This window comes from Dipodomys ordii, unplaced genomic scaffold (assembly GCF_000151885.1).
Source record: "Dipodomys ordii isolate 6190 unplaced genomic scaffold, Dord_2.0 Scaffold246, whole genome shotgun sequence".
Taxonomy (NCBI): Eukaryota; Metazoa; Chordata; class Mammalia; order Rodentia; family Heteromyidae; genus Dipodomys; species Dipodomys ordii.
Window position 1 is genome coordinate 228,583 of NW_012267462.1, and position 11,409 is coordinate 239,991.

General features: G+C 39.2%; 1 pseudogene; it reads right to left on the reverse strand.

Annotated features, from left to right (window-relative positions):
• Positions 1–7,134: 7,134 nt before the first annotated feature.
• On the reverse strand, positions 7,135–7,360 carry LOC106000837 (annotated as a pseudogene).
• Positions 7,361–11,409: the final 4,049 nt, after the last annotated feature.

The window sequence follows — 11,409 nt, forward strand, 5'->3', positions numbered from 1 at the left end:
GTACAGCCAGCATTTTACTAAATGGTGAAAAATTAAAGCCATTTCCTCTAAATTCAGGAATGAGAAGAGGATGTCCACTCTCTCCACTCCTCCTCATCCTAGTATTAGAATGCCTAGATCATGGGCCTCAAGCCAGAAATCTCAGGGATCATGCCCATGTCCTGCAGCCTTGCCTAGCTCCTGAGGATTTGCATGTGTCCATGCACAGCCAAGTGCCTGAACACTTCTTCATGGTCTGCTCACACCCTGTGTAGCAGTCAGTCCCAGTCAGCACACAGTATGAGTGAGAGCCCCTGTTCAGCTCAGGGGATCCTGCTGCTTTGACCCAAAGATACAGAAGGACAGTAATAGGAATTTATTGAGCCCAAGGTTAACAGTGATGCCTTACTCCTCATGGAAACTCCCAGGAAATAATTAATTCTGTGGATATTTGGTGTCTGTTTTCAATATCAGGTGCTAGAGTGACATCCCCATTTCCCAGTGTCCATCCTCTCTGTGTGCACCTGTAGGAGACAGTCTCCATCAATTCCAGATCCAATCAGGGATTAGTGGTGATTCACAGTGGCATCACCAGAAACGAGTTGATGCTCCTAAACTCTTGATTTATTGGGCATCACATTTACAGTCTGGGGTGACATCCAGATTTAATGACAATGGACAGGAGTATTGACAACCTTCTCAATGTTGTCTGTCTGTCTTCCATCAGCCTCAGGAGCACCAACCAGATAATGCTTCTCGTGTCTTATAAGAAACACAGATCTGTCATTCTGAGCCTCTGAAATATGGTATCCAAGTGGATATAATTTGCAGTTTGTCACACAATAGGCCTTTGCCCGCCTTGTGCTCCCTTTACACTGCTGCACCCACCTGCTAATTTGCATAGTGCTCGCTAAGGAGGACTTTCCCTTTTGAGTCTGAGATGAAGGCTCAGCTTGCCCTTGTCTTGTCCTATCAGGACTCTTAAAAGAGAATTCTTTTAGTAAGCTCCTGGACTGCTAATGCTCTGGCTCACTGGTAAGGACAGAGGGAGATGAACAATGAAATCATGTAAATTGCAAGAAAATGAAAGGAATTAGATCGTCATATTGAGTGACATAGGTCAGGATGCAAAAGCAAAATAGTGTTCAGTCCTACTCACTTGTGGAACCCAGACTTAAATGATTGATGGTAATGATGATGGTGGTGATGGTGATGATGGCATTGATGATGATGATAATAATAATAATATAATATAATGTAACATGAATGCCAAAATGGAAAATATCTGAAGGGAGACAGGTGAAGGTGAAAGAAAGGGACAAAAGCACACTAAGTGTAGAAGATGCATTGGTATATAAATAAATATATACATTCATATACTCACATGTGCAATCGTTACACAGTATGAAAAATGGTGGGAGTGGGAGAGCAAGAGTATAGCAATAGAAAGGAGGTGGTGAGTTTTTGAAAATAAGCTGCATTCAGGTAAGGATTCTCATCACAAACTAACCTCCTGTTGTTAATATATGGCAATTACAATTTATCCAACAATAAAATAAATAAAATGCCATGATTATGCATATAAAACTACTGGGAATCTGCACAACTATTAACCAAGAACGGTAAAACTCCAAATGAAAACTTGTCAGCTGCTATGTCATAAAAAGGCCACTTGATGGAAAACAAATCTCCCAAAGAAAAACTTGAAACCTAACCTTGTCAATAGGAGCTTGAAGCCAGGGAGTTCCATCTCAGTCTTTCATGGCATGTAGGACCATGTTTACAGAGGGTATTGTGTCTCCCCACGTCCACTTTGTAAACTTTAATCAAACCTGACAAGGATGACGCACAAGTTTCTTTTTTTGGGGGGGGGGTACGGTCGTGGGACCTGAACTCTGGGCCTGGGCCCAACACACAAGTTTCTTGTAGTGAAGTTATTAAGGGCAGGTCAGAAAGGTGAGGGGAGGAGGGTGGACCCTGCAGATATGCAGCCCTGAAGGGAACATGTGCACACACCCTGTCCAGTTGTGGAAGGTGAGAGGGGGCTGCAGTGCAAGTGCTGTCCCCAGCAGTTCCCAAGAGTCCTCTGCAGTGATCAGGCCACTGATTTTCCTTAAAGGCACAGATGGTGTCCTGAGCTTCATGATGTCAGGCTAGAAATATAACTGTTCATTGTTCCTAGCATTCTTTGTCAGTGTCAGAATTTAAAATGTTGAGTTAGACAATTAGAATTATATTAATTAATGTTTTAGTTTACTAGGTAATTTACTATGTATAAACAATATATATATATATAAATTCTACATTCATTTGTGAAGTGCTCCTCTCTATTTGAGAGGAATAGACTTTTTCCTTGGACCCAGTCATCACTCAGGTCCATGACCCAGACCATTAACAACTTTCTTTCCTGTATGCTCTTTCTTCTTCCAGGAAGATCTCCAGAAATGTTTTCTTATGACCTGCTTAGTCTTCATCTCTTTCCTTGGTTTTCAGCCTTATCTCTCAGCCAGCTGGCTACATTCCTCACACCTCAGGGCACTGTAAGCCTACCAGCAGCTCTGATATGAGCCTAGTATTCCAAGTATTCCATGTATTTCAGTACCTGAAGTCTGTGCAGATTTCAAATTCACAATTCTCATGCCACATGTCAACATATGCTGAAGGCAGCCCTGGAGTGTGGATCTGGAGAATGTAATGTGTTATTCCCAGAGCCTGGCTGATTTTAACCACACTCAAATAGATACTCTTGGGGTCTCTCTTCTTCATCCTATTATAATGGCCCCTTGAATTTATCAGATGGCCTTCACAACTATAGCAGCCAGCTGCCTTCTCCTTGTTTTATTTAGTACCAGGTTTGTCCTGCAGTGCATGTAAGAGATACCAGATCCTCCCAGCAAGGGCAGTAGGAGCTATTCATGGGACCATGTGATAAGATTAGAAGTGATACTTCAGAACAGTGAAGGGAGTGGGCATATCTTTTAGGGAAATATATAAATAATCATTAAAATAGGGAAAAAGAGCATTGTAGAAGAATTATGTGAGCATGTAGTGCAGAGAACATTAATTTTTTAAAGGATGGAGGTCATCAAATCAAGACTCAGATGGAGTTCTGGTAGTAAATGGTACTGAAGAATACACTGATTGGGTAATGAGTTACTCATGCTCTATTGGCTTTGAAAGAGCAGTGTTATCTTTACACATCATCTTCTTGGACTTACAGTGGTAAGTTCCATGTGATCACCCTGTTCATTTAACTCTGGTATGACAATCTACACAATGGGGTGAAGCATGTCCACATGCTAATCTCTATGTGGGGACCTTTTTCATTTCACTTTGGCTTCACTGTCTGTGATTTCCCAGGTGGAAGATGTTCTTTGCAAACTGGGTGGCTCCAGTTTCTCAACCCCACCCTTGACCACATTGTAATTTGTCATTTCTGTACCTATATGAATAACATCTCCTACATACAACTTGTGAAAACTGTTTTGTTGGGGTAATGCATATAATACTAGCCACAGGAGGTTGAGATCTTACGATTAGGGTTCAAATTCATGTTGGACACAAAAGACTATGAGTCTCTGTCACCACTTAAACACCAAAAGGTTGGAAGTGAAGCTGTGACTCATTTGGCACACTTTCACCCTTGAGCAGAAAAGCTCAGGGACTAAGTCAAGTCCCAGGCCTAGTACACAAAAACTGCTTGACTTAGCACCTAAAAGAAATGTAACTTGAAGGACTATGCAGGCTTAAGGAGCATAATGAAGTTCAAGTAGAGTTGAGTCCTCGGTCTAGAGAATAACTCAGCTTCTGAGAAAGAAAAATTTCCATTAATAGAAGAAACAAATGTCCTCTAAAAGTTCAGAAATATCTGGCACATACATGCATAATACCCACAAAGCTAGATATGATTCTAGGTATTTTCCTAAAACTAAAGAAGAAATACCTGAGTGTGAACTGTTCTACAGGGAGGCGTTAGGGAAGAATATTCAGAAGGGAAGCAATCCAGTCAAATATATGAGTTCACAGGACACCATGAATGCACCAATGGATTGTCCATATACCTCTGATCATGACACTTTGTTGCACATATATTTTTCAGTGCGATCTTCCAATAAAGACTTTGAAAACTGTCCACTTCTCTCTTTCTATCAATGCATCTATCTGTCTTTCTACCTACACATATATTATCACTTTTATAACACATATGTCTGGGTATTAATGATCATTATTAAACCATATAACAAGGTTCAGGCAAACAACCTGAATAGTCTTAAGAATTCTGTGTCACAAACTGCACTGATACCAGAGTTAGGGGCATTCTAAAATTACTTTCCCTTGGAAATGTTTGTCTTTGAGTGACTGATTTTAGTGAAGGAAATCATACCAAGTCATGGATAAGTTGAAAATGTTAAAAATTCTATTTGGGGTTGGGAATCGAGCTCAGTGGAAGAGTGCTTACCTGGAAAGTGCAAGGCCCTCAGTTCAGTCCTCAGATCTGGAAAAAATCTATTCTTATTACAGGCCAACAGAATCATAATGTTTTCTTTTCTCTAGAAACACATCATCTACAAGCACATTGGACATCTGGGTTCCTCAGGACTGTGCTTTGTCACTGAGATCTGCTAGCTGTGGCTCTGACTCGTACTGCCCAAGCCATGTTGATTTGCATGTGCCCAGAGCTCAGCCCACTACACTGGGAACTTCTTCATAGGCTGCTCACACTCTGTGCAGGAGAAGTTCCAGTCAGCACACAGCATGAACATGAGGGTCCCTGCTCAGCACCTGGGGCTCCTTTTGCTCTGGATTGCAGGTAAGGAAAGGTGATACTGGGGATTATATATCCAGTGTTCAACTGAGCTACTTTGCTGTTCATGGAAGTACTTGGACAGCAGAATTAATTAAACTGCTAATGGCTTTTATGTTTCCAATGTCAGGTGCCTGATGTGACACTCAGTTGACCCAGCCACCATCCCTGTCATCATCTCAGGGAGACAGAGTCACCATCACTTGCTGAGCCAGTCAGGGCATTACCAATTATTTACATTGGTATCAGCAGAGAGCAGGAAAAGCTCCAGAGCTCCTGATCAGTTATGCAACTACTTTGCAATCTGGGTTCCCAACAAGGTGGGATCTGGGACAAAGTTCACTCTCGCCATCAGCAGCCTGCAGCCTGAAGATGCCGCAACTTATTTCTGTGAACAGAGTCATTATCCTCCCACAGTGATACAAGTCATAAGAAAAACCTCCCAGGAAAGCAGAAGTGAGAGGCTGGGCTGCCCCAGCTGCTTCTCCTGGGGCCTCTACCTGCACAACTGCCTCTACTCTACACAACTTCTCAGATGCAGCCAAACTTTAAGGTCACTGGAATGTATTGGGAGAGGTCATGGAGGCATTTGCACACCCTAACATTCTGTCCTGCTTATCCCAAGCAGCACACACCTTCTGACTTTAAAAATCACTAATCTATACTCATGTTTCACTTACATTGTGCTAACAATTTGCAGCCACCCAAAAGAAAGAGCCATTTTAGGTATATCAAACCAGGTTTTAAAAGCAAGGCAATAAAGCTTTAGAAAAGATTTGGAAAAAATTATATTAAGTGAAGTAAGACTGACCAAAAGAAACATAGGTCCCATGGTTTCCCTTATTTGCAATAACTAGTATATGTCAGCCTCAAGCAGAAAAGGTCAGATAAGTTGATGTTAGGGAAATGAACCCTAAGATATGTATTCAAATGTTTTTTTTTTACATGTGATTGTTTCTAACACATTTATACGATCATTTCTTTGTTGCTTTGTATGTCCCTCCCCCACGGTATAACCCTTGCTTTCACTGTATTTGATGTTGGTATAATTTGTCGAGGGGAAGGAAAAAAACAAATTGTTTACATAGGGATAGAGGTGAACCCATTGCAAAAATGAGATGTACAAGTCATTATGTCGAAAACAAACTTTACAACTTTGGTGGGGGGGAGAGGGGTAGGAGGAGTGGGTGGAGGGGCAGGGGGAGGATGGGAAGGGATTTTAGGGGGAAACAAAGGAGGAGGCTACAATGCTTGATGAGAAATGTACTCATTACCTTGCCCATCTAATTGTAAACCCTCTGTATGGTATTTTCACAATTAAATATTATAATAATAAAAAACAGGTTTTGTTTTCAGATTATAAAGAATTCTTCATCAAGTCTTGAAATATAATTTCTTGATTAAAATGGAAAATTTCCAGTTCACTGAGAGATACATCCATGAGTGATCATATATATATATATATATATATATATACGTATATATGTATATATATATATATATATATATGCCAGTAGCAATACATAAGATAGCAAATTTACACAATTCCTGTTACAGCCATGGTCTGATTCATAAGATACTTCATCCATCTGCCAAGGTCTCTGAGGATACCAAGCAGAGCATATCTTCTGAGACCCCACTCCGCTGAGCCTACAGCCCACAAAGCTCTCCCCTTGCCTGTCTGTATTGGTGGCTCTACTCAAGAAGCAGTTTTCCCTGTATTTGATGTTGGTTTAATTTGGGGAGCAGAAGGGAAAAACATATTGTTTAAATAGGGATACAGGTTGATCCATTGCAACAATGTACAAGACACTATATTGAAAAATGAACTTTACAATGTAGACTGGGGGGGTGGAGGGAAGAGAGAAGGGAGTGTAGTTGAGGAGATGGGAGGTAAAGGATGGTAGGGGAAAACAAAGGAGGAGTCAACAATGATTGATAAGAAATGTATTCATTACCTTGATTATATTGTAACCCCTCTGTATTAGTATTTTCATAATAAAATCCTTATTTAAAAAAAGGAGTTGTTTGAAGATATTGAAAGATAAAGAAAAACAGAAATAGGAAAGGAACAAGAAAAAAGCCTTGCTCCTGTCATTGCTTAAGGAGGTAAAGAAAAAAAATAAGTTAATGGAGGAATAGAAACATCTTAATATTCCTTAAAATAACATGAAGCTCAGACATAAGTGAGACATAAGTCAGGCAAAGCAGTTCTCAACACTTTCAAACAGTGTGTTGAGCATCCTTTGAATATCAAAGTGTGAAATAGGAAAGCAACAAAATCATGCTCTGAGAAAGAGGTTAGAAAGTACGGTTGTGTAAAGCTTAAGGTTGAAAATGGTTCTCCAGTATCATTTCTTTGGCTTGCTGGGTAGTAGCCTCCAGAACAACAAGATGTGAGGCTCTGGTTTATGGATGCTATAATGACCCCATTACCGAATCTGCTGCACACCAAGATTCCTCCTTGCAGATTCAGACAACAAATTGCTTTTAGGGACAAGCTCCATTATGTCATTGGGCAACATGTCATGCTGGCATGTCCTATTTATCTGAACAGTAAATTTGTTTATACAACATGAATGCTCCATCAGTGAAATTCTAAATGCAAGCTTCTAACCATCAAACAACTCATAGCAGCACATTTGAAAACATTTTCGAAAAGTAATTTTATAAAGAAAAAATAGTCATTGAAAAACAATTTTGATTGCCGTGATACAATTGTATTTGAAGTACACTATTGTGCCATGATCTAAACATTTGAACTAACAAGCTAGTTCATCACATTAAACATCAATTTCTTATAGGCATGGGATATTTTCAGCTAATTATGTCTTTAAGAACTTATTTCTGGGGATGGGAAGGTGGCTCAGGAGTAGAGCACCAGAGTTGGCCTGAAGAGCTGAGGGACAGTGCCCAAGCCCAGAGTTCAGTCCCCATGACTGACAAAAACAAAACAAAACAAAAATAAAATCTCCCTTATTTCTACTCATGTTAACAAAACATCCAATCTAATTATCAGAAAAATTAATTTCTTTCTGATGGTGATTATAAAATTGGTTATTAATTGTCAATGCCATGGTCTCATCCCTTGAAAGTAGAATAGAACAATGACATTATAATAACTTAAGGAAATACAAAGACAAAACTAAGAAAAATGTGTTATCCAATTTTGGAAAGTTTGGACATAGATATATCTTTTTCAATTACTGGATCTCAAGGTATTATTCAGAGTCAGAGTTCAGAAGGTCAAGGCAGCCTTGGATTCTGGCTAGGTTCAAATAAATACACGCATAGAAAAATAAAATATGAGAATTTGGGAATAGATAAAATACATTTAAGACAATATTTAACAGGTTCAGATACATACTGACCAATTACATCAATATTTACTATAGAGTAATGAGAAAGGGTTCTTACATATACTATACAGTTTTACAGGGTCATAAATTCACATTTATTAACTGAAAATATTTTATATATGGAAATATGTATAGAAAAAAGGGTTGGATAGAGAGGACTTGGGTAGAAAGATGAAATGGTAATATGTATCAAGATGCATTATATTTATAAACTGACATGCTTAATGTACCTTTTATGTAATACTCATATATAACAAAAATATAATTCAAAACCAGAAATATGCCTCAAGTTCTCAGTTGTCCACATTCTCATCTCTGTCCACATGATTCTTTGCAGGTTGTAGATGGACTGGATTGAGACTCTTAAGGCTTCTAAACTCATAAGCGATTAGAAGAGGTTTCATCTAATTCAGAATAACCACAGTAAAGAGGAGAAGGAATAGAGTGCTGGAAAATGCACTTCCTGAAGAGGCTGTGATCAGAGGAGCTCACAGCTGAAGACCCGGTGAGGTCAGAGCCATTCTCAGAATATATCCAGGAAGGCATTGCCCAAGACCATGTTCACATGTGCTTCTTCTTATCAACAACTTTTAACCATAGCAAGAATTTCAGTAAGACTCAGTCCACAGAAAATGAGAAATTTGCATGAAATATGTTAGGGACACTTGAGCAAAACTACTTCTTGACACAAAGGAATCAAACACAACTAAACATGGATGAAATATTATTTTCTTTCCTATTCAGAATATGTCCACAATTCAGAATCATCATCAGTATCCCTGAATGCATCTTACAAATAACACCTTAGATCTACTGAATGTGAATCCTCACTGATTCTTAGGAATCTGAATATGCTTCCTTAAGGTTTAGGATGTTGTTTATGAGAGGAGAGGAGTATCATGGGTAGAGAGATGCTTTTTATTCCTCAATCAGCCCATTAAAGAGCATTTCTATATAAACCACATCCAACAAACAAAGACACACACACACACACACACACACACACACACACACACACACACCTCTTTATCAGTCAACTGACTTAAGCTCTGAATAATGTTTAACTCAGTTTTAGATACAGAAAATTCTAGATGCAGTAGTTTCTTCTGCCTCTACTCAGGTGAGGCCTGTCCTGTCTGTTGAACAATTTGCTGTATTAATGTAAAGAGAACAAGTAGTAGCCAAGCGCTGGTGGCTCACACCTATAATCCTAGCTACACAAGAACCTGAGAGCTGAGGATCAAGGTTCAAAGCCAGCCCAGGCAGGAAAGACCTTAAGAGTCTTATCTCCAATAAACCACCAGAAAACTGGAAGTGACACTGTAGTTCAAGTGGTAGAGCACCCTCCTTGAGCTGAAGAGCTGAGGGACAGTGCCCAGGCCAAGAGTTCAAGCCCCACGACTAAGCAAACAAAAAAAAATAAAATAAAACAAGCTGCAATTAGAGTAGTCCAAACATATGGATTGTAAGAAACAACTGTTGTGAGAACTGACTGACTCCATGAGAGAAGATATAGCCCTTCTGAGAACAGGACCTCCAATGAATTAATCACTTCCCACAAGGAGGCTCTTCAGATGACCATGTGGGGTCTTCTGGAGCATCAGCACCAACTTCCTTCTCCTCGTGTTCCTTCTTACCATGTGATATTCTGCCCCATGACAGAGCAGAATCCTTGGAGACAAGAAGTAGGGATTTAAATCTCTGTCACAAATAAGCAGAGACTGGTTAATATAGATTGGGAAGGTAGACATTATAAGATTTTATGTTAATTAAAGATAACCAGAATTACATACCTATATTTGCCTTTACATAGTTTAAAAAAGAGGTTAAATAACATGTCAGTATAGCAGTAGAATACATCTTGATCACTTTCTCCCTTTACTCTCTAGAGGGAAGATTTAAGAAATTCTGTGAGCAATTTGTTGTGTAAATACAGTGTGGAAGATTAACAGGATAGATAATCGATTATAACATTTTTCTTTTATCTTTTTTAATTTAATTTAATTTTGTTGTAAAGATACTGCACAGAAGGGTTACAGTTACGTAAGCAAGGTAATGAGAACATTTCTTGCCAAATATTGTTACCCATTCCTTCATCTCCTACTATCCCTCCACCCAACCCACCCACCCCAAAGTTATAAAGATCATTTCCAACATAGTGTCCTGTGAGTATCACTGTTGCATTGGTCACTCTGTGTCCTTGTTTCACCATTTTGTTATTCTCCTTCTCTTCTCAAGTCATAGAAACGTGTATAAAAGATGCATGGTTCCAGAATATAAACAGTGACTACAGGAGATAAGCCAAAGGGAAGTTAAAAAAGATATAATAGGTCTGGGAAGGTGGCTCAGTGGTAGAGCACTTGCCTTGCATGCCTGAGGCCCTGGCTTCGATTTCTCAGCAACACATAAGCAAAAGGAAAAAAGCCGGAGGTGGCGCAGTGGCTCAAGTGGTAGAGCGCTAGCCTTGAGCTGAAGAGCTGAGGGACAGTGCGCAGGCCCAGAGTTCAGGCCCCAGGACTGGACCCCCCCCCAAAAAAAAGATAAAATAAAAAGAAGGAACTTGATACAGTATAGAAACCACAACAAAGTCAACAAAAAAGACCTCTTGTTTCTCTATCTTGGAGTTCATTTGGATTAGCATCATTTTATATGGTGATATGTACATAGCTATTGATCTATTGTGATCCTCTGCAAGGACTATACTAGACATATACTAATTATTACAAATGAAGGAAACTATGGAGCCTATGTTTATTTTGATCTGCTTACTTAACTTAATATGGTTTATTCTAAATCTTTCCATTTTCTTGCAAAGGAATTTGTAGGGCTCCTTTACCCAGGAGAAAACTTTCTAATAAAGATTGAGAACACAACGAATCAAAGAATGGATAGATAAATGGTATCATATTAAGCTGCAGAGCTCCTGCATGGCAAATGCCATAGCCAGCAAGATAAATAGAAAGCTCGCAGACTGGGATGAGATATTCACAAGCTATACAACAGACAAGGCCTCATATCAAAAATATACCTAAAGCTCAATAAACACTCCTCAAAAATACTCAAAGAAATAACCAGCCCATTAATCATTAGGCTAAAGAATTAAGAGTCTATTCTGGAGAGCAAATAAGAATGGCCAATAGACACCTGAAGAAATGTTCAACATCACTGACCATAAGAGAGATGCAATTCACAACCACATTGAGATTCCACCTCACCCCAGTTACAATGGCCATTATTAAGAAAACAAATAATAATAGATGTTGGAAG